Source organism: Leucopleurus acutus (genome assembly GCF_964270905.1).
Source record: "Leucopleurus acutus genome assembly, chromosome: 9".
NCBI classification, from domain to species: domain Eukaryota; kingdom Metazoa; phylum Chordata; class Mammalia; order Artiodactyla; family Delphinidae; genus Leucopleurus; species Leucopleurus acutus.
In genome coordinates this window covers 17,011,713-17,039,636 of record NC_139144.1, presented here as the reverse complement: position 1 = coordinate 17,039,636, position 27,924 = coordinate 17,011,713, and the positions used below count along the sequence as shown (strand labels likewise).

Below are 27,924 nucleotides of genomic sequence, written 5' to 3'. Positions count from 1 at the left end.
AAGGTATAAAGAGGAGCAGGGAGGAGATGGTCCTGAACAGGATATGTCAAGAAGTTTTTAGAAGAGGGGAAATGGATGAGTAATAACTGATGTAACTGAATAGAGAGAGGTGAGCCCTTGCTGCCCGCAGGAGGGCAGCCAGTCCACACACCAGAGCTCCTGGTCCTCTCCGGAACTGGGGATACCTAGTGTCTCTGCACAGGTTGTGTCAGGGAAACAAGAGGATTGGTTGAAATTGTATAAAGAGCAGTTAGAGCTCCAAGACCTTTTCTGCATCCCCATTAGAAGCTGCATGATTCTCCCTGACCCAATGGAGACAGCACTCTCTGGGGAAACTGAAACAGAGAGGTTCCAGTGTCAGGGACACCCAGACCAGCAAGGGGGCAACCCAGAGGTCTGAAGACAAAGGCAGAGCCTCAGTGCCTTTGCCGAGATGTACAGAAGTTGGACCCTCAATTCCCATTCCCTGCTCAGCCCCTAGAACACTGGTAGTTTGTCTTATCCGCTTATACCACCATCACCACCACCACATTCTCCCTCAAACAGAAAATTAGAGGAATCTTCTCTAGAGAAATGGTATGGTCCAGTGGAAGAGACCCACATTGAGTGTTCCTCAGCAAATGACTGATTCTCAAGCCTAATAAATCATAAGTCAATAAAATCCACCATTGCATAGAGGGTCCAATCAGAATTTTATTGCCCTACTTTTGAATAACTACTGATAGCCAAGGATTACCTACTATTTGAGGGAAACCTACAATATGAAAGACAGATAATAAAGAAATAGGCTTTGGAGGAGGAACTCTGGAAAAATAGAAGCAATGCACAGAATAAGATAAAACTTGAAGAAAAGAATAATCCCCTCAGCAACCTAAGATACTACAATTATGAAACAAGAGAAGGATGCTACAGAAAAAGGATATTCAGAGATCAAGAGAGAGCTTTTGGAAATTAAAAAAAAATAAGATAGCAGAAATAAAAATTCAATAGAAGGTTTGGAAGAGATAATTGAAATCTATCAGTCATTTTCAGAAAAATACAGAGATTGAACATAGGATAGAAAAGTTGAAAATTAGAGGGTAGAACTATCTAACTAATAGGAGTAGTAGAAGAATGATGCAGAAAATGGAAGGGAGGAAATTATCAGAGAAATAGCACAAAACTATTTCCTATAAATGAAGGACATGAGCTTCTAGATAAAAAGATCAAAAAGCCCGCTGCATACCTTGAATATAAAGAATGACAAAAGATCATGGAATTATGAAAATTTAGAACATTCTAAACATTTTCAGCAACAACAGAAGGGCACATATCAAAAATTGAGATGGTATTAATTTTCTCAATTTAACTTGAGAAGTTAGAAGACAATAGAGCAATGCTTAGAATTCTATGAGGTAAGTGATAGTTTTCATTCTCTCGTGTTCAACTTTCGAAAAATGCATCTCCCATACATTGCTTCTTGGGAAGTTAGTGGAGGATGTGCTCCATGAAAATGAAAGGATAAACCAAGAAAGAAGAACTGAGAGCCATAAGGGGCTGCAGCGTGGGAGAGAGGTGGAGGGAATTCCAGGAGGATGGTAAACAAGGCCTGGAGAACCAGGCAGTTCTGTTTGGAACAAGAGAATGCTGGGGTGTCCAGGGCTGTCCCTAGAGTTTAAATGCCTGTTAGATGCCTGATATGTTCAACAGTGTTGAGGGCTTTTTACAGAGTTTGGGAGAGGAAAAAGTGATCCGCAGATAGAGAATTACTAAGTACCTAGTCAAGGCAGTGATTAATTATCAGAAAAGTTTTAAGAAATAATTAAACCTAATAATTGCACACTATCTCAATTGTGAACAAGGACATAATAATATAATGTAAACATCAAAGACTGATTTATTCAAAGGCAGTGATGTCATTATTTTGGGAGGGGGGCAAAAAGAAGGATGGGGAGGGGAGGAGAGAAAACGGGAGAGAGAACTAAGTTCTCATGTTCTAAATGAGAAAGCTATAAATAATGGCTAAAATAGGAAAATCAAGAAATAGGATGGTGAGCATATTATTTAGAAATATGGGTGTGGAGGGGAACTAAGGAGTAAAGGAGGGGGCAGGATAAGCAGTTTTTCCTATAAGCTTTGTATTTCTTGACTTAAAAAAATCTGCTGGTATATTACTTTAGTAAAAATTAAACATGAGTTTAAAAACCTGAAAATCTGATCTACAGAATAAGTACTCTTATTTAAGACCTAAAATAAATTAATGGTGGCTTTTGTTCCTTATGCTGTAATTTCTCCATTTGGTAAAAATAAATGTCATAAATGGTTCAAATACAAGGCAATGTGTTGAAACCAAGGGCTTGAAATTCATAAAAGAGGAAGGAGTCTGTGATGAATTGAAGATCTTAGATGAGGGGAGCAAAAGGCCCTTATTTGATGCTGTTTGAAATGGTGTGAAATAAAAGTTAAGGTGCTGCGTGGTAAGGAGAAATTATAAACCAGCACTTCTCTACAAGAGCTTGACAAGCATCTCACCATTTACTGACCAGAAGCCCATTAATTCCATGGATATGATAATATTTATCAAACAAATTCAGTACTATATGAAACTTCATATATCTGACTTTATAATGCCCTGTATACTTAAAATAATTACTTATAACACAGGAATAAGACCCCAGCCAATGCAACAGACCTCTATCTTTCATGAAAATTCATACTTTTAATAAAAAGCAACACAATATTACACATAATATATTTGTGACTATTATGTTAATCTGTTGAGCAATAAAATATTCTTCTTTTTTGTAGCTATTCATGATAGAAATAGATGGAGAGAAACCCAAATTTTCTAGTTTATTGACTCAACTCAGCAAGGTGCCTTTTATATTAAAAATATTTCTATCCCATTCTTTCTATTTCATTTTTAAAATGTTGATTTTCATCCAGAGTCTTGAAATCAATCTACGTGGATTAATGACAGCATTTATTTTAAAAAATGGAATGAAATAGAATATTGCAGAACATTATGGAATGGAGTAGAGTATTTGTGACTCATATTTGAAAAACACTGCACAGTTTCATATTGCTTCCTTAATAGAAACCCTATCCCTTTCACTGTACTTTTCAAAAGCCTCATCCCCAGTAGAATCTGATACAGGAGTGCCAAGAGTGGTGAGGATTACATCAACTAGAGAAATTTTGCTCGACAGAATTTCTAGCCAACTTGCAAGATTCCTCTAGGCTACTTAGCTATTTTTTCAATCCCTTTAAAATGTTTTTTAACCATGATCCATAGTGAAAAAATGTCAGTATGCAAAGAATGTAAGTAAGGGCAGTTACTGTTCTGTAAAACTTTTGTTTCACTGATAGGTAAATAGGTAGGTAGGTAGGTAGATAGATAGATAGATAGATAGATAAACTTGGGCAAGTTACTTATCCTTTGTGAACCTCAGTTTCCTCATTTGTTAAATGATAATATCGTCCTCATATGATTCTTCCCAGGATTAAATGTGATGATCCCTGTTATACATTTCCCAGTTCAGTTCATAGCAGAGAGAAAACCCTCAGTAGAGGCTCGCTCTCATTGTCAAAGGTTTTCTCTCACCCAGACTTGTCTGTCTCACCAGAATTCTTTGCTAAGTGACCTAGTTAAGGCTGGTGGTTTATAAATGATTTTCCCAACTGGTTAGGAAAGATTGGTCAGTATTTCTCTGTCAAAACATGTACTTCTCATTATTCTTCCTCATTCATTACCTTATATTGATAATATGTTTGCTGTTTTCTTATTTAGTTTATGCATTGGGCTAGTGTATCTTTGGTCAAAAGCTTGTACGTCCACCCAAGAGGAAAAGTTTAATGTGCATTAACTTAGCTTATATGGTGCCATATAGATACATATTTAACAGTCAGGTTTAGGTAGTGGTGGTGATCACTGATGATATCCTGAGGGTAAGTGATCTGATTCCATTCCCATTTTCCTGCCTAATTTGTAATAGAATCTTAAGCCTATCATTTGAGCCTTTTGGCAAATACCTGTTTTATGAAATGTGTATAGTACATATATTTTGCAGAAAGATCCTACACTTCCTGAAAGTTGTACTGCAACCTCCTTTTAAGTCATGAACTTCCCTTGTGTGTTTAGAATGTGGCTAATTTATACAATTCATAGGGTTTGCAAGTACTGGAACTTGGGCACAGCACGAGGAGCAGCATGACCTAGTGGGAAAAGCGCGTGCCCTGGAGCAGGCAGAGCTCCACTCAGAAGCTAGCTCCGCCGCCCACACTGGGTCCTGGTGCAAGCTAACCTCTAAAGAGACTCAGTTTGCCTGGCACTTGAATGGGCACGTTCATAGTCCACTGTGTGAAAGTTTGTAAAGTATTTAGCACAAGGTCCCCTGCAGAATAAGCAGGCAAAGTAGCTTTAATGAGAGAGCTTGAAATGTACGTTAAACTGGGAGAGGGGAGGGAATCTAAGGAAGCAAAGAGATATTGCCTTTCCCGGAGGCTCTTTTGTTTTTTCTTTATTTCAAACTGACCACTTCTGTCTCAACTTGCTTGCTGATTGGGGTTCAGCTAGAAGCCTAAACTGGGGAGGTCATATATACAGATGCCTCTTAATGTTCCACCAGTACGAGCTGTGTGATCTGGGCAAGTTATATACTTAATTTCTCTAAGTTTCCTCACATGTAAATACTGAACCACGTTCAGTTATTGTGCAGATGAGAGCTGATGTGCATACATCAGCTGTCATGATGACAGACAAACATAGTAGGTCCTCAGTAAGTGCTAAAATTATGCAAATAGATTATCCGGACAATGGAAGCCATCGTTTGGTCGTGCTGTATGTAATGTGCACTTGCTCTTTGTCAGCCTGCTTTCCTGTGACAGGGATACATGTTTCCCAGCCCCTGGGAACCACAACTGGATGGTTGGTTCCTTCGTCAGAGAAATAGGAAAATCCCAAACACAGACATAAGTTAATAACCAAGGAATCAAGTGTTCAGAAAGTTGGTAGGAAATAGAACACTTGTTTGATTAGATACTTGTGGGGAAAAAAAAAAAAAACCAACCACCTTCAATTTTCTTTGCTTTGGACCTGAATTAAAACATCCCCTCCTAAAAAATGTAGTTCCTTCTGGTTAAGTGCAATTTTCTCAAATATTAGAAAATCAATTGCTTGTGAATTTGGGGGCATTTTCAAAACTTTTGTGGATTTTCCTTTATTGTCCTTTTTGGCTTGACCAGGATTTGAAATACAGTACCATTTCTATTATCTCTTGCTCATTTTCAAAATGTCTTGGGTATTTCTAAGGCATGTATTTTGATTGTACTGCCTCATAGCAATGACTGCTCAATTTCTTGGAGAGTTTTAGCATTCCTTGATGTTTATTTTAGTTTTTATTCTTTTTTAAAATTTATGGTATATATACTGACATTTCAACAACTTCACATATATCAAGAAGAAAAAAAATCAAGTAACTTGTTTTAAAATCTGTAAATTAATAATAAGTATTTCTACACATACCTGTGATATAGATTACATTGCATCTATGCACACCCATGTGACTATACATGGGTAGGAAACCAAAAATGGTCTTCACCCCTATATGACCTTACTCTGCCTTCATTTCCTCATCTATAGAGTAGGCTTTTCCTGACTTATGCTTGTGCACATCTGGTGCAGATTAATGAGTTAACATCTATGGCACGTTTTATCTGAACACTTCGGGTAATAAGGGCAGTGGAAAAGAACACTTCAATTCTTGGCTAGTTTGCTACGAAATTGAGTTTGCTAGTAAATTTTCACCAATACGGAAATTCTGTTTATCTTTGCACATTTTCAGAAATGAAAATGAAGATGTAGTGTTTGGTGATCAACAGCTCTACTTTTTATGAAATAACTAGTCTTGAAATAAATAAGAATAACTTCCCAGACAGTGTGAAGACTATTACTGTCATCATTCTGGTGACAACAGTACTAGCTTATGAGACATACTGGAGAGTATAATTCTCAAATGTTCTCCTACACAGTACTAGGGGCTCATTTCACAGAAGCAGATTAAAAATAAATAGCACTGGGCTTCCCTGGTGGCACAGTGGTTAAGAATCCACCTGCCAATGCAGGGGACACAGGTTCGAGACCTGGTCCGGAAAGATCCCACATGCCCCAGAGCAACTAAGCCCATGCGCCACAACTACTGAGCCTGTGCTCTAGAGCCCACGAGCCACAACTACTGAGCCCACGTGCCTAGAGCCTGTGCTCCGCAACAAGAGAAGCCACTGCAGTGAGAAGCCTGTGCACCGCAACGAAGAGTAGCCCCTGCTCACCACAACTAGAGAAAGCCTGCACGCAGCAACGAAGACCCAATGCAGCCAAACATAAAAATAATAAATAAATTTAAAAAAATTTAAAAAAAAAGATATATAATAAATAAATAAATAAATAGCACTAACAACCACAATAACCAAAAGCCCATTGATGACAACTGAGTCTTGTAGCAAAAGCACTGCAAAGATGCAGTGGATACAAATCACGTGACTCGTAGAATAACTCAATAGTGGCCAAGATTCATCTAATAAGTTTTCCTGTCTCTCTCTGTAAAGCCTGATATATCTTCAGCAGTTGAATTTACATACATTTTGGTTGAAGCGATTGATAGAGGTATGGATACATCCTTAGGTTTCTGGTCAGGCTTAATTTTTCTTTTTGTCCCTTTATATTTTCTTTATATGTGTATATGTGCATAGAAGAAAGCAAAGTTGAGATTGCCTATGGAAGCACTGATTTACCAAAATAATCCAAGTTCGTGTGAAGCCCCTAATATTAAATGTCTATTAAAACGTCTATGCATTATATAACTCATATATTATATAATTTATATAATATTTATAGATCCTGGGCCCTTATATGAAAATACTTATCACAATTCTCATTTTTTCCTTTCCCTTTAATTGCACTTTAACTTCCATAGAAAATACTGTTTATTCACTTCACAAATGAAAAAAATACCATGCCTTTAGACTTGAAATCATGTCCCTACCTTGAAACTTAGGAAGCATATGCATGTGGGGTAGGCACTTTTGTATCTGTGGCAGTGTGTTAGCAGAAAGATTCCTATACAGTTGGAATTCAAGTGTTAGATGGTATTTTTAAAGCTGAAATTAGATTCTCTGCTTTGATTATTCCATTGTGGGTCCCTAGTTATATTTTAGTGTCCTTCACCCTTTCCTCCTTTATTATTTATAACCCATACTCTTTGAGCAATGACCAGTACTAATCTGTAACCTTCTGTCCTTCTCCCTGATTCGCTGCCTTTTTTGAAACTCCAAGATTGAAGCATATATTCTGAGACTTTCTGTTAAAAAATACATTACATTTTTTTTCATATTTCTGAGCCTGAAATGAGAGTCAGTCCTGTGTTTGCTTGTCTCATTCATTTTCAGCAGGCCAGCTTCAAAAGAGAGAGAGAAAGAAAGAGAGTAGGGTGAGAGAGAGAGAGAGAGAGAGAGAGAGAGAGAGGGAGAGGGAGGGAGAGAGAGAGAGTGCAAAAGTATAAAGAAGTCACACTTTTATATTCATTATGTTATAATATCTCTCACATGAACACAGAGATATACTTTTGCATACACGTTTGTTAAAACATTTCTTTGCTATCTTGATTGCTAGATTAATGCATTGGGTCTTCCTTGCTTCCACTGTCTCACTTTTTTTTCTCCATCCACAGTAGCTGGACCTAAATAATAATGAAAACGAAGAATAGCAATTCATTTGTACTTGGTGTGCATTAAAAAGAAGTGGGGCAGAAAGCAGCATTAGTGGCAAATTCCCTGAGGACCCAAGATTCCCACTGGTTCCAGTCTCCTGAATGGTGCCTGTCCCTCCCACGCAGCTAATGACTCAAATGGGATCCATTGCCACCGGGAGCTTTTAATTTCTTTACCTGGTTCAGGTCGCTCTGATGCGATGCAAAGTGACAGCTTCCATTTCAGTCTGGCTCATTATCAGCTCTTACACCAGACAGCCAGGACACACATCTTGATCTGCACGTTGGAACTAATCCTCTTCGCCATGTAAACTGAATTTGGCCTTGGCTAAGGTATGTGGTATAATGTCATGTGGGCGTGTGTACAAACCATGTCATAGCCAAAGAAAAGGAAAGTGGAGGTGAGGCATGGATGCCTTAGGACTCCCAAATGGAAAAACTTCTGTTTGGTTCAAATTCACCACTTAGAGGGCAAGAAAGCTTCTGAGGAAGGTCCAGCTGTGAGACAGTGAAGGCAAACTTAAGATGTGGATCTGGAAATGGATGCAAAGCTCCTAGGCTCTCTCTGGTGTCTACTCTTGACCGTCATATTTGGCCATGAGTGCGCAGACATTAAGTCAGATATTGGGTCAGTCCATGCCAGTTAGTATGTATCTTGAGTTTCTTTTACTTCTAGGAACGGCTGCATGAACTATGGCATGGTTCATGGATTTCTTCCAAGTTCAGTCTTTCTTTAGAAATAAAAGTTATCAAATCTGGCCTTAACTTTTCCTAAGCAGGCCTCAGCCAACAATTCAAACACAGTCCAAATTCTCAGTATTTTGATGATCTAGGCCCTGTCACTTGAAAGCTAACCCTCTCTAACGCTGCATATGAGAAAGCTGAAACCCTTTGTGTGTATAATCTTTCTTAAACTTACACAGAGATATGTACACATAGCTATTTATAATCTATACCAAGGTATACTTACCTGCAAGGTGCTTATTGGTGTTGAGTGTAGATCAGTGGGCTAAAGAAATAGATGAAAGACTAAAACATAGGTGAAATATGTTTCATATATGCTTTCCTAGCACTGTCCAGTAGAAATTAAATGTGAGCCACATATGTAATTTTAAATTTTCTAGTAAGCACACTTAAGAAGTAAAAAGAAACAGGTGAAATGAATTTTAATAATACGTTTTATTTAATCTAATATATATAAAATACTACCATTTCAACATGCACATTAAAATTATTTATGGGATAAGATTACAATTATTGGGATATTTTATAGTCGTCTTTTAGCCTTTGAAATCCAGTATGTCATTTACACTTAACAGCACGTTGCAGTCAGGCTTGGCAGATCTTAAGTGCCCAGTATCCACCTGTGGCTTATGGCTGCTCTAACAGGCAGCACAGCTTTAGACAGACATAGTGGCTCATGACAAGTTAGGGTTCCCTTTACCAAAATGTGGCTATTTGAGAAATAATACAGAGGGATTATCTTGGTCTGTTCTGGCTGCTGTCACAAAATATCACAAACTAGTGGCTTTAAAAAAACTACAGATTCCACATATAAGTGATATCATACAGTATTTGTCTTTCTCTGTCTGACTTATTTCACTTAGCACAATGCCCTCCAAGGCCATCCATATTGCCGCAAATGGCCAAATTTCATTCTTTTTTATGGCTGAGTAGTGTTCCACTGTATATATATACCACATCTTCTTTATCCATTACTCTGCTGATGGACATTTAGGTTGTTTCCATGTCTTGGCTATCTTGAATAGTGCTGCTGTGAACAAAGGGGTGTGTTTATTTTTTCAAATTAGCGTTTTTGTTGTCTTTGGATATATACCCAGGGGTGGAATTGCTGGGTCATATGGTAGTTCTGCTTTTAGTGTTTTGAGAAACCTCCATACTGTTTTCACGATGGCTGCACCAATTTACAACAAAATAGGGAATGTAACAATAAAGAAGCAGTGTGTAAGCCAGAAAGAGAGTTCTCACCAGACCTAACCATGCTGATACCCTGACCTCGGACTTTCAGCCTCCAGAGCTATGAAAAAATAAACGTCTGTTGTTTGGAAAAAAAAAAAAAAAAAGAAGCAGCAGACTCACAGATACACAGAACAAATTAGTGGTTTCCAGTGGGGGTGGGGATGTCAGGGGGGAGAATAGGAGGTGCAAACTATTGGGTGTGAGATAGTCTCAAGGATTGTACAACATGTACAACATGGGGAATATAGCCAATATTTTGTAATAACTGAAAATGGAGTGTAACCTTTAAAAGTTGTGTAAATTTTTTTAAATTAAAAATAAAAAACCCACCCAGAAATATTATTTCTCACGGTTCTTGGAAGTCCGAGATCAGGGTGCCAGCCTGATTGGGTTCAAGCCCTCTTCTGGGTTACACAGACAAACTCTCAAGTGCGTCCTGGCATGGTGAAAGGGGTGAGAGAGCTTTGGAGGTCTTTTTTATGAGAACATTAATCACATTAATGAGGACTCCACCCCCATGACCTAAGCACCTCCCAAATGCCCTGCCTCTTAATACCATCATATTAAGCATTAGGATGTCAACATAAGACTTTTGGGGGGAAACAAACATTCAGACCATAGCAGGGATCTTGATAGTATCTTGGTTTAGGCAAGCAATATTCAATCATTTATTGATGATTTTTATTTTCATTTCTTTTTCGTTCACTCAGTATCCAGGGTGTATCATGTACTAGGCATGTAAGGAATGGAAGACACTATCTTGTAGGGATGGGGATGGTGTATAAAGTGTATAAAGTGTATAAAAGGAGGGCTTCCGTGGTGGTGCAGTAGTTAAGAGTCTGCCTGCCAATGCTGGGGACACGGGTTTAAGCCCTGGTCTGGGAAGATCCTACATACCATGGAGCAACTAAGCCCGTATGCCACAACTACTGAGCCTGCGCTGTAGAGCCCGCGAGCCACAACTACTGAGCCCGTGAGCCACAACTACTGAAGCCCCTGCGCCTAGAGCCTGTGCTCTGCAGCAAGAGAAGCCACCGCAATGAGAAGCCCATGCACCGCAACAAAGAGTAGCCCCCGCTCACCACAACTAGAGAAAGCCCGCATGCAGCAAAGAAGACCCGACACAGTCAAAAATAAATAAATTAGAAAAACGAAAAACAAAAAATAGCTCAAAAGACAAGCCAAATGCATGCATGGGAGAGAGAACAAACGAGATAATGATTAATTAAATCCAAGACATCCCTACTGCAAGGGTTCCAAGTTACCTTTGTGAGCTGTTAACCAAACCTGGGAAATCTATTAAAAAAAAAAAAAAAGCGAAAAGGACAAACAAGGTCACTTCTATCATGGAGCTAACATTCCAGTGAAGGGTACAGGAAGAGAGAGAGAGAGACATATGAATAATCCATCAGATGAACAAAACAAAACACTGGCAAGAACTAGAGGGTGATGGGGGTGCCATGCTGGATTGGAGCAGCTACAAAGGTAAGGGGACATTTGAGCAGAGACCTAAATGAAGGGAGACCTTGAGTCCTGTGGTTCTCTGGGGAAAGACTGTCGCAGGGAGCAGCTGAAAAGGCCCTGCGGCAGGAGGATAAATTTCATGTGGTCCTGTAGGCCACTGTAAGGACTCTGGCTTTAATTTAAAGTTTTGAGCCAAGGTATGACAAGATCTATCTGGATTCTCCATGGAGAAGAGACAGATTAGGCATTCTGTTTAAACAGCTTAGTATTATTTATGTGTATATACATTTATATTTGTATTTCTTTGTGTTGATCCACTTTTAGGCACATCATTGCTCCAAGATTAAATTCAATATGTAGCAAAATGACGTTTCTGAATTCTACTCAAACAGTGCTATTATTAATCAAGGAACTAATGATGAGACCCGCCTCCCAAATATAGAGGAGCTGAATCCTGGACATAAATTGCATGTTAGGGCAGAGATCAGGCAGCTAAGCTGAACATAAGCAAAAAATGGGATGGGTGGATTACTACATATAAATGGGTTATAGTAGGTGTGTGTCTTAATTTGATGATTAGTAATGGGAAATATTCCTGCATAAGGACTGTATGTTTGGACTTTCTGGTGTGTAAATGTAGAATTCTAGTTGCCTGTCAGTCTTTACACAAAATTCTGATTATCAGCTGTGATGAATGTGCCTAGGATGTACTGGTGGTGGTTTAGTCTTATTCAAAGTGTGTATCACTAGGAAACGAGAGAAAACCAAAGGCATCCAGTTGCTTGAATCTATGATCGCCATGTGTTCTCAGGCAGCCTGGCGGCCGGATATAAGCCATTTCTTATCTCCTATTAGAATAACAAGTTATTCCTGCTCTCTGATTTAAGTTTTCTGCAGAGTGAAAAAAGTACATTTACCTCTGAAAAAGAATTCAGCTGAAGTTCTATGCGAGTATATTGGACTCTAAGAACAAATCTCTTGCCAGCATCCTTATTTAGTAAAAGACTCTCTAAATGCAGTCAGGGTGAAATCCACGATCAGGGTAAGAGTGGATATTGCTTTTGGAATATATCATGGTGAAAATAAATGTATCTGAAAAGACATGAATGCCCCTCAGGAGTTCAGACTGAATAAAAGGCTGGCGAAGGATTCAAACAGGAGACTCTATCTTGGTAACTGGTTATTTCTTAGTGTGGTCAGAAACATTGTTTTTAAGTTGCGCCTGGTCATTATATCTGTGCTTTCTTGGGAGAATAGCTTTCTCCTTGGGAATCTCAAGATGCAGTAACACCAAAGAAGTCAGTTAGAATCCCAAGCTCCATGAGAGCAGAAATTGTGCTTATCTTGTTCAGCATTGCATTCTTACTGTCCAGAAGCGCACTTAGCCTACAATAGATGCTCTATAAATACCAGTTATTTGAAATTTGACCAGAATGGACTTAAATATAAAATATTCTTTAGGAAAACCTTTAGAACTACAACCGATTCCCCTCCCCCACCTGCTTGATTTTAGTTCGACAGACAATGGACTTACCATATAATTCGGTTGTGAAGTAACATATTCTTCGGCATTTAACCCTGATGGCTGTTTGTCAATTGTAATATCATACTCAAACTACTAACAAAATGTTTTTCATGTGTCCAGGTGGCTGATAGATTGTTGATAGATAGTCAAACTTCTGGCTTCTTACTTATTATTTTTTAACATAATTTGAGGAATTTTTTCCATCAGATAACAATTCAAGTTTAAGCATTATTATCATTATTTAAAATTTTTTCACAGCATAGACTAAATAAATATTGTTTAAAAAACTAAAGAAAGGTTGTGTGCATTTTAATGTCTTTTCCTTTCTGTAGGATCTGCTTTATTAAATGAGAAAATTATATTTTATATCAGACAAAACAAAATGAATGAAGGTCATCAAATTCGAGTAACTTCCCACCCCTGAAAGTCAGAGAAACACTGCAAATAGGAGACTTGCATTTTTCTTAAGAATTTTACTCTTCAGAAATAGCATTCCTGATTTAGACCCACAGAGGCCATCCTATTTGACTTGGCTGACAACATATGAAACTGCATCGGGGCTGTAAAAAATTCACGTGAGAGAAGTTATGTAGGTACAACCAACATGCTGAGCTGAGCACACTAGGGCTTGGAATTTTCCGATTGAAAGTGTTTCCTTATCTCCCTCCACAAAAGTAAAATGAAACTACATATAACAAATGAGGGAATCCTTCCTAGATTGTCTTTTAGAAAACAGTTTGCCAAATATATATAGAAAGGGCACCTCATCACAATGAAGTTTATTGCTCAGAAGAACAATAGAAACTATATATCTTTTTCAAATAGGAAGAAAATGATTTGTTTAAAAACGATCTATTCTGGACAACATCCTGAGATGCGTCTGAAATTTTAAGATGCTAAGTCGGGTTTGGGTAGGATTGTCAGTCACCCCAAATGAGCAAGTGACACCTTAAAAGGTGCTGTTTAATTAAAAGCGCACACTTGGGATTTCCTTTCTGGGCGTTTGGGAGGCATCCGGGCTGTCAACCCTCCCACCTGCTGCCCCGCGAGCCGCCAACTCTGTCACCGCAGCTCGGATGCAGGTGAAGCTGGTACTGAACCACTTTCACAGTCCAGAAAGCATGACATTCCCTGTTACCAGTGGGAGGAAAGGCTAATTGAGAAGTGTGTATAAAGGCTGTAATGAGTAGCATTTACATGTATTGATTAGAAGTAGGGCCACCGTTTCTCATTTATCACCGCCGGCAGCTGTGAAGTTTTCCCCACGTCGATTGGCACGGCTCATATTCCCGCTCCTCTAGTTCTTTATTGCCTTTTTCTTCCCCTTCCCCTCCTGAACTAGAGTGCTGACCCACCAGCTGGAATGGCCTGGTAATTACTGCAGCTCCTCCACCAGCTGCCACAATTGCCAAACCGTTGGAGTGAAAAATTCCATCCCGCATTTCCGATTTTTTACATTACCATTGCATAATCATATTTGACGAATAATTAACCTGGGTTAATACTTCAGGGAGCCATTTGCAAGTAAATTGATAAGCTGAGTGCTGTAACGGCCCACAAATGCTGGGAACCGGTGGTGGCATGCTGCCTGTGGGGCCTCGGAGCATCCAGGGGAGCGAGTATGCCTTCTGACCACCTAAACGGACCAGGCAGGTCAGCTTTTAAAAAGATTCCTTGACCGTGACTCAGTTGGATCAGAGGAGCAAAGGCTCTAATTCTAAGGTCACCTTGAATGCGTGGGATCTCCTCTTTCTTAAAGGGCTACTCTCATCATGCATATCCTGGAGGTGGAATGGATATTTTAAGTGCTATAAGCCCAGTTTGAGAAATTGACTAACTCAGGAGATTGTGAGTTAGTATTTAGGAAATCATCAACTTGATTTTGCTTTATCTTCTGATCTTTCATCTAAACAATGGAGAGGCTCCTTTCGCTGGCTGGAAGATGGTATGCTTCACCTTCATACGAGTGGCAGTCATTTTGGAAGTAAAAGAAAGATGTACTCCTATATCTCTCTAAGAGCATGGGTTAATATGTGACAGAGTGAATGCATGGGAGTAGTGAATAGTAACCGCATTTACAGATCAAAAATAATTGGACTGGCTGTTTTGGGAAGCTCTTTGTAGGACTAAAGTGACAGAAGAGCACCGAAGTCTAACCATCTGAATTCAACTTTGTTCATAAGCCCGTATTTTGTGACCAACTGGGAGACTGAATTTTTTTCAGTTGCCTAATTCTGCTACCTCTTGATTTCTTATCTCTTCGCTTGTTCATATTGGACCATGCTCTCTTTCAAGGCTCATCAAGGGGGCAAGGGATAACCCTATGATATCAGAAATATTTGTGTCATGCAGGCTGGGCTTTGAGATGTGAGCTGTATTCTGAAAGTGGAATCGGTGTGTACAAGCCAGATGGAGAGTCAGCACTCAGCATTTGTCACCATGTGAGGCATTGCCAGGAAAAGCAGGTCCTTTCAGACTCAACTGTAGCACTAAGTAAAATCAATGGCCAAACAATCTAACACAATTGGTCACATATTGATAGAATTAAACACTGCTGTTAACGTGACTTGTCATTGATCTGACAAAAATGAAGTTCAGGGTAAAAGTAGCCTGAAGCCTTTCAACTCTGTGTTTATGCGGAAGGGCCAAGAGAAAGAAGAATGATTTTGCGCCATCTGCTTAAACTGTGATTTTTTTTTAAAATATATTGAATTTTCATTGTTGTCGTTTTTTAAATTAATTTAATTTAATTTATTTTTGGCTATGTTGGGTCTTCGTTGCTGAGTATGGGCTTTCTCTAGTCGGGCGAGTGGGGGCTACTCTTTGTTGCGGTGCGCGGGTTTCTCATTGCGGTGGCTTCTCTTGTTGTGGAGCACGGGCTCTAGGCATGTGGGCTTCAGTAGTTGTGGCTCACGGGCTCAGTAGTTATGGCACATGGGTTCAGTAGTTGTGGCTCACAGGCTCTAGAGCGCAGGCTCAGTAGTTGTGGTGCACGGGCTTAGTTGCTCCATGGCATGTGGGATCTTCCTGGAGCAGGGCTCGAACCTGTGTCCCTTGCCTTGGCAGGTAGGTTCTTGACCACTGGGCCACTAGGGAAGACCCTATACTGATTTTTGTTTTCTCCAGCCACTATACTTCACAATGGGATACGCTTTTAGTATCTCAATTTTTTCCATTGGTGGCATGGAAGGGGGGAATTAGAGGTAGCTCGTTTAAAGTTCGGATTTGATGTTCTGCTCAAGGAATATCTTCTTGATGGTGTGTGAGATTACTTCTTTGACAGAAGTCCTATAGGTTCCTATGGACAATGAGACAAATCGACCTGGTTCCTAAAACATCATATTCACTCTATTCCACATCTCTGCCTAGGAAAAGGAATCTTCTTTTCAAATACAAATTTCAGGAGGGTTTTCCATCCTTTTCACGCAGTCAAATCATATTGCAGACTGCTGTGGCTGGGAGAGCCAGCCACGTCATTACTCGTGGTGCCTCTGAGCGCACTGGGGTCAGCTGTTTCTGGGCTGCACCTGCCACAAGATCACGCATGACTGATAAGAGACTGTCTCCATCAGAGAAAGTCAGCTGCTGCGTGTAGCCTGCGTGTGTGGTTTGAGCCACGAGCAGCCACATCGATTGCTGTGATTTCTGAAGTATTGTGTTGGATTGGCCAAAAAGTCCATTCGGGTTTTTCCGTGACATCTTACAGGGAAGAGGAAGCAGGGTTGTGTCAGTGCCTTGTCTCTGCAATGAATAAAGTCAAGAGATGGGATGCATTTGAAAGGAAGGATGTCTTTCCTTACTGTGTTTCATGATGATTGTGGGTGCACTGGTGAATATATTCAAGGATTTGACTAAGAAATCTTTTTCTCCATTATGCAGCCTGTTTAGTTTCTTCGAAGTACTCTCACAGTCTAAAATTGTCTTATGCATTTAATTGTTTTCCATTTTATTGTCCTCCCCAATAGAATGTAGACTCCATGAGTACAGTAACATTGTTTGTCTTGTTCTAGGTAATGTCACCCTGATGCAAAGCCAGGGGCAGAGCAACAGCCTGTGGTTGGCAGATTATGCTGTGCACTGCACAGCTCCAGGGGGCACTGTTAACATAGACTACAGTATACAATCTGCATAAGCTCTACATGGTAGCCCTAAGGGGCTAGAACACAGGAGATAATCTCTTTGAAATGAATGAATGATTTTTTCTTATGTTACTGTGGACCTATGAAATACCACTTTCTTTCTTGCTAAATAATGAATAGCTCTAAGGCAGTGGTTCTTTAGCATGCATGGGAATCATCTAGAAGGTTTTCTAAAAGACAAATTGCCAAGCCTCAGGCCCAGGGTCCCTGATTTAGCAGGTCTGGAGTGGGGCCCAACAATTTGCATTTTAGTACTTTCCCAGCTGGTGCTAATGCTGCTGGTCCAGAACCACAGTTTGAGAACCACTGCTTGAGGTCCCCAGATTATGAGGATGCTAAAGGCGATGAGAGATGATGCCAAAGACAATTCCTCTTGCTCCTTCTTCATTCTATTTTTCATGTTGGAATTCCAGTGTTATTATCCCAAAGAACTGATCGAATCTAAGCTTTAACCCTGCTATCAACTTTTGGTGACCCCTTGTATCTGTAGCACAAAGTCCAAATGCTTTCACACAGCGCTTAAAGCCATCTGCCATTGTTGAGGGTCACCAACCCTTCTCCTCTACCCAACCCCAAACCCTGTGTGTGAGCTCCGGACACAGTAGAACCATGTATCTCAATGCTGGCTGTGCATCAGAATCACCCATGGAGCTCTCCCAAATACAGATGCCTGGACCCTGTTCCAGAGATTCTGATTCAGTAGGTCCCAGGTGTGCCCTGCCTTTGAACAAAGAAGCTTCACAGATGATTCTGACATACAGTTGCACTAAACTACCAACCCATGGGATGTGGGCAAGGCTGTAGTCAAAGGCCAGTTCATAATTTTATAACCTTTCATACTAAAAGAATGAATTAAAAAATGAAATAGGCAATCATCTCAAATTATGTTGAGAAGAATACATTTATAGACTGACATAAAAATGAAGACAGAGAATTCAGTAAATTAGAAAACCTAAAAACAAATAGAAAGGAAAATGAAATCCAGGCAACAGATCTTGAAGAAACTAAGATACACAAGCCTCTGATAAATACATGAATAAATGTACCCCAAGAAATTTGAAAAGTGGATGAAATAGATGATTTTATGAGAAAGCAATTGCGGACATAGCTCAAGAACTTTTAAAAATACCAAATGTATTCTATTAGCTCAACAAATATTTATCAGGTACTTACTGTGTATCAGGCACTGTCATAGGCAGAGGGATAAAAAAATCCCAGCTCTTGTGGAGTTTGCTTTTTATGAACCCAAGCATCAAACTCCAGTAACCCATACATAGAGGGAAATAGACCAATTACATACATAAACAAAGATGAAAAAAGTTAAGTGAAAGACCAGGAAACTAAGTTCAACAGCACATTAAAAAGAATACTCATCTATACTCATTCCAGGATTGTAATGATAGTTTAATATTAGCAAATGCGTTAACATAATGCATCAAATCAGTAAGTCCACTAATTTTAAGACTGTTGACCTCAGTAGATGCTGAATAGGTATTCAATAAAATTAAATATGTATTCCTGATAAAAATCCCTTGGAACATCAAGAATAGGAGTATATTTCCTTAACCTGATAAAGGGTATCTGAAGCCAGGAGCCAGCATCATACTTCATGTTGAGACAGTGGAGGGATTTCCATTTAAATTGAAGACAAGAGATGAATTCTTACTCTCCCCATTGTTATTTAGCATTGTCTGAAAGTTCAGGCAAATACAATAAACCATGAAAATAAGAATAACTATAGAAAGGGGAGATAAAATTATGATTATATGATGACAGCATGATAAGACACATCTAGGAAATCCAGGGCAACACCTAAATAATGTTTTGAATTATTAAGCAAGTTCATCAAGAGTGGATGGCTGGGGCTTCCCTGGTGGTGCAGTGGTTAAGAATCCACCTGCCACTGCAGGGGACACGGGTTCGATCCCTGGTCTGGGAAGATCCCACATGCCGGGGAGCAACTAAGCCTGTGCGCCACAGCTACTGAGCCTGTGCTCTAGAGCCCGCGAGCCACAATTGCTGAAGCCCACACGCCTAGAGTCCATGCTTCGCAACAAGAGAAGCCACCTCAATGAGAAGCCCATGCACTGCAACGAAGAGTAGCCCACTGCAACTAAAAGAAAGGCACTGCACAGCAACGAAGACCCAACGCAGCCAAAAATAAATAAACTTATATATAAAAAAAGGAGTGGATGGCTGTAGGATAAATACACAAGAATCAATGACAGTTCTGTATAACAGCAATAAACATGTTAGAAGATATAGTGGCAACTAGAAACTATGAATTATCAAGGAATGTGTGACACCTATGTGAAGAAAACCACAAAATTTTACTGAGCAATATAAAAGATTTGAATAAATGGAAGTGCAGTTGCATTCTTGGATGGAAATACTGTAAAATAAAATGATCTTCCTTTTTCCCTAATTAACGGTTTTCATATAACTCCAATCAAAGTCTGTATGAGATTTTTCAGCTGGCTTGGCAAAACCTAAATATAAAAAAAATTAAAATTTTAAAAACACAAAGAAACTTTTGAAAAGTAAATGATGGGGAGAGTGGAGTAGAACTTGCCCTACTGATACTAAAATGTATTATAATGGTATGAACGCTGTGATAGCAAGGTACTGTCCTGAGAATTAAAGGTCAAGTCAAAGAACAGTTACAGATGCCTCTGAGACAGATTCTAGGATGTGCGAATGTTACAGCAGTGTGAATAGAACAGCATGTGCAAAAGTCCGGGGGTAGAAAGGGATTGACACGTTGAAGAACTGAAGTCTAATGAGGCTGGGGTGTAAATAAGTTTAGTACACACTGGAACAAACTTTTTAAGAAAGCAATTTTCATATGCTTATAAAATATGCAATTTTAAATACAAGAATAGAGTCTTTGACCCAATGATTCTTCCTCAGAGAATCCCAGAAGTGAATAATAAAGGTGCAGATTAGTTATAAAAACGATTCCTTGCAACATTGTTAATAATAATATTGAAACTCAAAGTAACTTAAATGACTAGGAACAAGGAACATGTCAAATAAATTATGGCACTTCCATAAATTGGAGTATTTGGAAACTGTTTAAAAACGTGATTTGAATGACCCAGATATATTAAGTGAAAAAGCAAGGTTCAAACTATACTCACTGTACAATCCCAACTTTATTCAATATGCACACGTGAAAAATATCATAAAAATATATTGTTAGCAGTGACTACTTTTGGCATGGTGGGCTTGTAGATTTTTTTAATAGTTATAAAAACTTTTAATTTTTCAGAATTCCCAGGTATCATAAAATAAGCACTAATAAACATAAACACAAAACCCCTTATGTCATTTAACATCCAGCTCAACTATCACTTCTGTGAATTCTTTGCAGATTTCCTAGTCAGAATTAATCTTCCCTCTCCTGAGCTCTCTCATAAACTCCATGTGTCTCTTTGTAATCCTATATATAACACTTCTAGGTGAGTTAAATGTATGCATCTTGTCCATATAATTGATCTCCTCCATTTAATTCTAAGCTTCTTGGGCTTGCCCAACTTAACTAAAGATTTCCTGTGGGAATCATTATAAAACCCTGAAGAAAGGTGTCCACAGCCTGTGGTCACATAAAGAGATGCTACCACTGAAGTGGGGACCAAGGAACATGAGTGCAAAGTTTTGGCTGTCTTAGCAAATAGATGTCATCACATGTGTTACAGGAATTGAGGATCTGAAATATTCTGCTATTATTTAGGTGCTGGTACTTTTTTTTCAGATTTGATCCACTTGATTTATAATTTTTTCAGTTTTAATATTTTTTATTCAAATATAGTTGATTTACAATGTTGTGTTAATTTCTGCTGTATATCAAAGTGATTAAGTTATATATATATATATATATATACACATTCTTTTTTTAAATATTCTTTTACACTGTGGTTTATCATAGCATCATAGGATATTGAATATAGTTCCCTGTGCTGTAGAGTAGGACATCGTTGTGTATCCATTTTCTATATAAAAGCTAACATCTGCTCACCCCAACCTCCCGCTCCATCCCTCCCCCAACCCCCTCCCCCTTGGCAATAGGTAGTGGTACTTTTCTAGACACTTGTTGAATGTATAGTGTAATGTAGTAATTACAAACAAGACATCTAAACCTTGGAAATACTAACCCCTCTGAATCTCGGTTTCCTCACCTATATATAACATTTGGAGAGCAATGCACTTACTGGTGGGCAGTGGTGAAAATTAAATAAGATGATGCACGCTTACAGGCAAAACGCCTGACCCCACAGTGCGTCCTTTACGTAACAAATACATCATCAGGAGAATTCTGTTATGTTCAGTAGTCTGACTGGAATGTCCCCCATCTTCCTCTTTCACTGCATAAAGTCACAGTTTGAGAGTCTTCCTCTCCTACCTCCTCAGGCTTCAACCCAGTAAACTAATTTATCACCTGTCTGTAGGGGGAGCTGTCATTCACTGCAGGGTCAGCTTTGTGGGCATGAACCCTGGGACTTCATGGGCATGAGCCCACCTTGGTTTAATGCTCTACTATCACCGTCTTGAAATTTGTAATAATTTTGAATGAGGCCCCGTATTTTCGTTTTGCACCAGGCTCTGCAACTTTCGTAGGCAGCCCCGTTTGGTGAGCTCTCCCATCTTACGGATCCTCCAGTAGTCACTGAAAGGTTATGCTCGCCAGTGGACTGTCACAGTTCCTAGATTATTGAGGCTTTAGGGATATATGACTTGTCTAACTTCCCTTATATATAATACGAGAAGCAGCCTTTGCTCAAGAGAGGCAGCATCCTGGGAGACAGGGCTTAGGGGATCACTTCCGTGCTGATATACTGACGTTTTGCTGCTCATCTTAGGAATCCAGGCTTAGGGCTCCTCTGTTCCACTTGTGCTGTCTGCTACCTGAGTTATTTGTAAGAGTGACCACTACTCTTTGGCCATGAAAGCTAACTGCTGTCTGTTTTGCCTTATTTGTATGCATTACTGAAAGCGCATTGCTTCTGCTGTCGGTGGCACTGGCTGCTGTCTAGCCCTGATGCTGTTCTGTGAGGTGCACCTGCTCTCATGCTCGTTCTTTCACCAGGAAAGGATTGAGAGCACGCACAAGCTGAACTGACCATTACTGCCAAATCTCACCTTTCTCAGGAACATTTCTAATTTAATGAGCAACAGAGTCTTCATAAAGCAAGTTGGTTGGGATTTCTGGTATCAGGAACCAGTGGGAGGGGTCTTGGGTGAAATGGACTTTACCTCCCTCTCTGGGCAAAGTCCATCCTGTTCTTAGGACTTTTCCAAATCCCAGCTCACACCTAGACATCTGGAACTTTCTTACAGTTTGGGATGTGGGATAAGAAAAGGCAGGGAAGCCCAAGCCTAAAGTGATTTATTTATTTATTTTTTTGTTTTTGTTTTTGCGGTACGAGGGCCTCTCACTGCTGTGGCCTCTCCCATTGCGGAGCACAGGCTCCAGACACGCAGCCTCAGCGGCCATGGCTCATGGGCCCAGCCGCTCCGCGGCATGTGGGATCTTCCCGGACCGGGGCACGAACCCGTGTCCCCTGCATCGGCAGGCGGACTCTCAACCACTGCGCCACCAGGGAAGCCCTAAAGTGATTTATTTATTCTTCAAGATACTAGTGGCCTCATTTTACTGTGATCTTATCATATTCTTTATACATCTTAAACACAATTCCAGAGATCTTTAGTGTTATTTAGTTCTATCCTTAAAGTTTCTCACAGTCCTGAGTGCAGAATACTTCAAGCAAAAATTAATTATTATGGCCTTAAGTTCCCTGTCTCAATCTCACAATAAATTACCAATAATAATCATAATGAATGTTTGTATTATTTTAAAAATATGTTTACAGAGGGAGCTTTGGGAATGCCATGAGAGAAGACTGAAAAAAATATACTTAAAATGTTGTCACACCAAACCAAATACCTTGCTGTCAATAAAATACCAAAGTATCTTCTGGCCTGTGGCTCAGCTGTTTACCCTTTTTCTGTGAAAAGCTAACAGTATGAGCTAAAGCATCAGGGCCAGCCCCGGTGGCTAGCAGCTTGACCTCTGCCTTTGCAGAGAGCTGGTGATCTTCTCGTGGGTCTCAGAACATTATATGATGAGCCGGGAGAAGGGAGTATTCATGTTGTTTGTCGCATCTGTTGTCCTGTTGTGTTTATACCTTCTGTAGGGCAGGAAGAGGTGGGAATGAACTGCTGGGAATTTTTACAAGCTTGTAGATGTCCCTCTGCCTTTAGCTTCAAGTCTGTTTTTTAAAGGAAGAGAAAAAATTGACTTCACTTGTAACTAATGAAAAAGAAAAGGTAAGGACTGCTTTCTAGAAACCCATAAAAATATTACTTCCTAAAGTTCACACGATGAAATTAGAATTTCCTTGAAACTTCATATGCCCTTGATTTTGTTTCCTTATTGATGATTTTTGTTGAATTGTAAAACTCTTGGCTCTCAGAAATACAATGAGCCATGTAGTCCTTGCCCTCAGAGGACTTTGGCTTTTTAGTCAAAGTCCTCAAAATTGATCATCTCTTTCTCCTCGTATAACCCCACCCACCCCCTCTTTCCTCTAAGTGAGCCTGTTTTTTGGTCATCTTTTTCAAGATGCCTTTATTCATTTACTTTTATATTTATTTATTTATTTTCTTTCTCTTCTTTTTTTTTTGACTGCGTGGGGTCTTAGTTGCAGCATGTGGGATCTTTTGTGCGGTGCACGGGGCTCTTTGTCGCGGTGTGTGGGCTTCTCTCTAGTTGTGGCACGTGGGCTCCAGGGCACGTGGACTCTGTAGTTGTCCTGCGTGGGCTCCAGGGCACGTGGGCTCTGTAGTTTGCAGCACACGGGCTCTCTAGTTGAGGCGCCCAAGCTCGGTAATTGTGGTGCGCAGGCTTAGTTGCCCCACAGCACGTGGGATCTTAGTTCCCCGACCAGGGATGGTACCCGCGTCCCCTGCATTAGAAGGCAGATTCTTTACCACCGGATCACCAGAGAAGTCCCTAAGTTAGCCTGTTAAAGCTAATGAACGTTAACAGTTGTCCATGTCATCTTCTATATATCGTATGCTTTTGTACACATTTTAAAGCATATGTAAATACATTTAGATTTACAAGAACCTATATATATATACACTTATTTATTTAATGAACATTTATTTAAAATAACAGTTCATTAAACATATTTTTACTGCATTGTTATGTGTGTCCAGCACTGTTCTAGATGCTGGCAATAGAGCATTGAACAAAACAAATAAAAAACTCCTGCCCTCACTTAACATTCCAGTGGATTTTTTTTTTTTTCCTGAAGAAAGTCTCAAGATCTGAAAAAGCTTTGGTTTAGAGAAATAGTATGCTTTCAAACCAATTTAGGGAGCTCTCTTACTTTCGGTGGTCTCCAACTTGGACCTCACTGTGAGGAAGCTGAGAATCAGAAAAGAGCTGCCAAAGGGGACATGTGGACAAATGAAAGGAAATGATCATCTCAGTATGTGTACACTGTCCTCTTTGTGAGGGGTGGACAGGCAAGGATGCAAGCTCACCTGCAAAGGATTTGGTCTAATTGAGGAGATGAAATGCTTATGTACAGCTTCTGGAGAACCGCTGAAGGAGCATGCAGAAAAGATTGGCTGAAGTCAGATGTGGCTCATCAGAGAAGGAAGGGGATAGCCGGGAGGGAAGGGTGGAGGGGAGATAAATTAGGAGTTCAGCATTAACAGATACACACTACTGTATATAAAATAGGTAAACAACAAGGACCTACTGTACAGCACAGGGAACTATACTCAATATCTTGTAATAACCTGTAAGGGAAAGGAATCTGAAAAAGAATATGTATATGTGTAACGGAATCACTTTGCTGTCCGCTTGAAACTAACACACTGTAAATTAACTATACCTCAATAAAATTTTTTTTTAATTAAAAAAACTCTGTTACAAACTTTGAAGATGAAAATTTTAAAAAGTAGTAAAAAGGAAGAGCATTATATGCACAAAGAATAACGAATTTTACCCAAACCATTTCTACTTTGTATAAGCAAGTTGCCTTGACTGAGCAGAGGTTGGCGTTTGGGGGATAAGAGCAGATGAAGGGGTGAGGGGGCCAGAGACTCTGCGGGACTGAGGGTTTTGTATTGGCCATTGAATCCCCAGGACCTAACTCAGGTTTGGGCCCTCAGATTATTGTTGAAATAGAGAGAGATGGGATAGAGGTTGGGGGGAAGGGAGGAACCATACTGAGGGTCTAGAGTGTTAGGCTGAAGAGTTGCAACTTGAATTAATTCATTGTATGTGGAAGAATTATTGACCTACTACAGTTATCATGGCCTTTTTAAAGATTCACTGACGGATGGAAGGGTTCCTGAGAAATCTTCAAAAAATTCGAATTGAGGTTTTTGGACAAGCAGGCAAAAGATGTGGGCATGTTTAGGAAGTGTAAAATACAAGGGTTACCACTGCAAGCCCACAGCTTATAACATCAAAATAGTCCTTCCGGGCTTCCCTGGTGGCACAGTGGTTGAGAGTCCGCCTGCCGATGCAGGGGACGTGGGTTCGTGCCCTGGTCCGGGAGGATCCCACATGCCGCGGAGCGGCTGGGCCCGTGAGCCATGGCCGCTGAGCCTGCGCGTCCGGAGCCTGTGCTCCGCGACAGGAGAGGCCACAACAGTGAGAGGCCCGCGTACGGCAAAAAAAAAAAAAAAAAAAGTAGTCCTTCCTTCTTATTTCCCTGACTTCCTCTCTCCCTCCTTTCTGTCTTCAGACATTTATTAAGTAGCTGCTAGGTGCCAGGCACTGAGAACGTGAAATTGAGCACAACTTGGCCTCTGCCTTTGAAGAATTTGCCCTCTTAACAAGAAAACTACTATACTCTCTTTGCTTCTGGATGAAGTCATAGGATAAATACATAAAACAGATCATTGTCAATAAGGAGTATCCAGATCTTATCATCATAGATGGGAAATTAAACTATTGGGCTGGAAACGTCTGCTCTTTTAAAAAGTTCCTCATATTACACCATGGATTATTTCTGAAAAACTGTAGACCAATCTCATCATTTCAAAAGAAAGTCATATTTCCTTTGATGATTTGCATTATAATTTCTTCAGAGTTCTCCCTTAATTGTTGATGGTGTTAGAGGCAACTAGGGCTTCTGTCAGTTTCTTTTAGGGTTATTCTATTACCATTCATCCTCTCTCCACCCCCTAATTGTCATTGTAAGTAAATAAGTAGATTATTTGGGACCTTGTTGTTTGTAAGGTGTTGGAGTGTGAATAATTACCCCATCATTTCCGTATGGTCAGCCACCACCTCTGTGAATTTCTCTCAGGGTTGGTTGGTCTCTGTTTCTAATACCCATGGAAATTACCAACTATCTTTCTAAATACTCATTTTTTACATGGGAGAACTCAGGCAAAACTCTCATGTGGTGTTAATTGTGATGACAAATCCCTTTAGAGTTATCCAAGGCTATATTCTTCATCTGGGGTGTTATAGGCACATTGCAGGGGGGCACACCTTTGAAGATTTGGAGGGTTACCCTGGCCTCTCCTTCCCCGGGGGCTTCTCTGGCTGTCGTGGCCTCCTTCCTCCAGTGGAGGCAGGCATCCTGGACTGTTATTCACACACAGGCAAGATGTTGATGGCTTCTGTAATGAGGGCTTGATTCACATTGCAACATATTAGTTCATGTACGGTGGACATTCCCAGCCAGTTTGCCAGCTGTGCCTTCTTCAGAGTTCTCTCTCTGCTTACATATGATATTTCAGGGGAAAAGAAATAAGAAACGAGCCCATTGTTGGTACTCTATAATATCTTTCAAAAAAGTTACAAAATTTCAAAACAAATGTTTTATTCCCTCCCCAAGTTGATGGATCAGTATGTTCTTTGAGAAATCTGCGGTGAGACAACATATTAGACTTATATAAAAATACTGAGAACAATTATATTGTCATCTTATATCGTACTTGGCATCAGTGGGTGTGACATATATGGGAGAGAGCGAGACCATATTACACAGTTTTGACTGGCATAGGTCATTTATTATAAGCAGTCGTGTGAAACCTGCCCTAAGAGAGAGTAGTAAGTCTTTGGCACATTTGTTGGACCTATTTGTAAATGTGTAGAGTGGACATTCCAGCCTTCCTGCTTCTACTTGGCAATGGTTTTAAGAGGTCGTAACAAAAGTGGACCAACTTTGAAAAGGTCTGTCAAGTGTTTCATTAGCAGAGGGAGATGCAGCAGAGCTGGGGGGAGGAAGGGGCGTGGAGTGCTGCAAGTTCAAGTCATGAACTTTCTCCATGGAGGTGGCAGTGATGGGTTGGTAGAAATTACTTTATCCCTAACTCTCAATCAAAGCACAGGAAACTGAGATCCAGAGAAGTACAGTGACTTGCCCGAGGTCACATAGCATGTTAATGGCAGAGCAGACTATCCCCAGGCAAGGGGTCTTGCCACCAGGCAACCCCCAATTATTGGTTCATTTAAAATACTTGTAAAGGGACTTCCCTGTGGTCCAGTGGCTAAGACTCCGCACTCCCAATGCAGGGCGCCTGGGTTCAATCCCCGGTCGGGGAACTAGATCCCAAATGCTGCAACTAAGAGTTCATATGCCGCAATGAAGATCCCTCATGCTGCAACTAAGACACAGCGTGGCCAAAATAAAAAAATTTAAAAAAAAAATTTTAGAAAAATACTTGTATAAAGAATTCAATAGCTTGAATATTTCTAAAATTATATAACATTATGTGAAAAAAAGGTTACAAAACACTAGATACAAATGAGAGTTTAACTATGTAAATACATTTCCATATATTTTAAGTGTATTTGCATATACACACAGAGAAACGCATGGAAGAATGTATATTAAAACATTATTTTATCTGAGTGGTGGGATTATGGACAGGTTTTATTAACTCCTTTATACATATTTATTTATATTTTTTGAATTTTCTACGATAAGAATGCATTTCTCTTTAAATTATTAAAAATATTTTAGGTTGTAAATATTCTCTCTGATAAAATTTTCAGGAAAACTGAGCACAGCATAATCAAGTAAATCCTGCTGCA

General features: G+C 39.8%; 1 protein-coding gene across 2 annotated transcripts in view; it reads left to right on the top strand.

Moving 5' to 3' along the window:
• POU6F2 (POU class 6 homeobox 2) overlaps nucleotides 1-27,924 on the top strand; it is a gene marked incomplete at its 5' end in the record, with an annotated part of 451,958 nt that overhangs the window by 121,473 nt on the left and 302,561 nt on the right. The gene's annotated exons all lie outside the window — the stretch shown is intronic.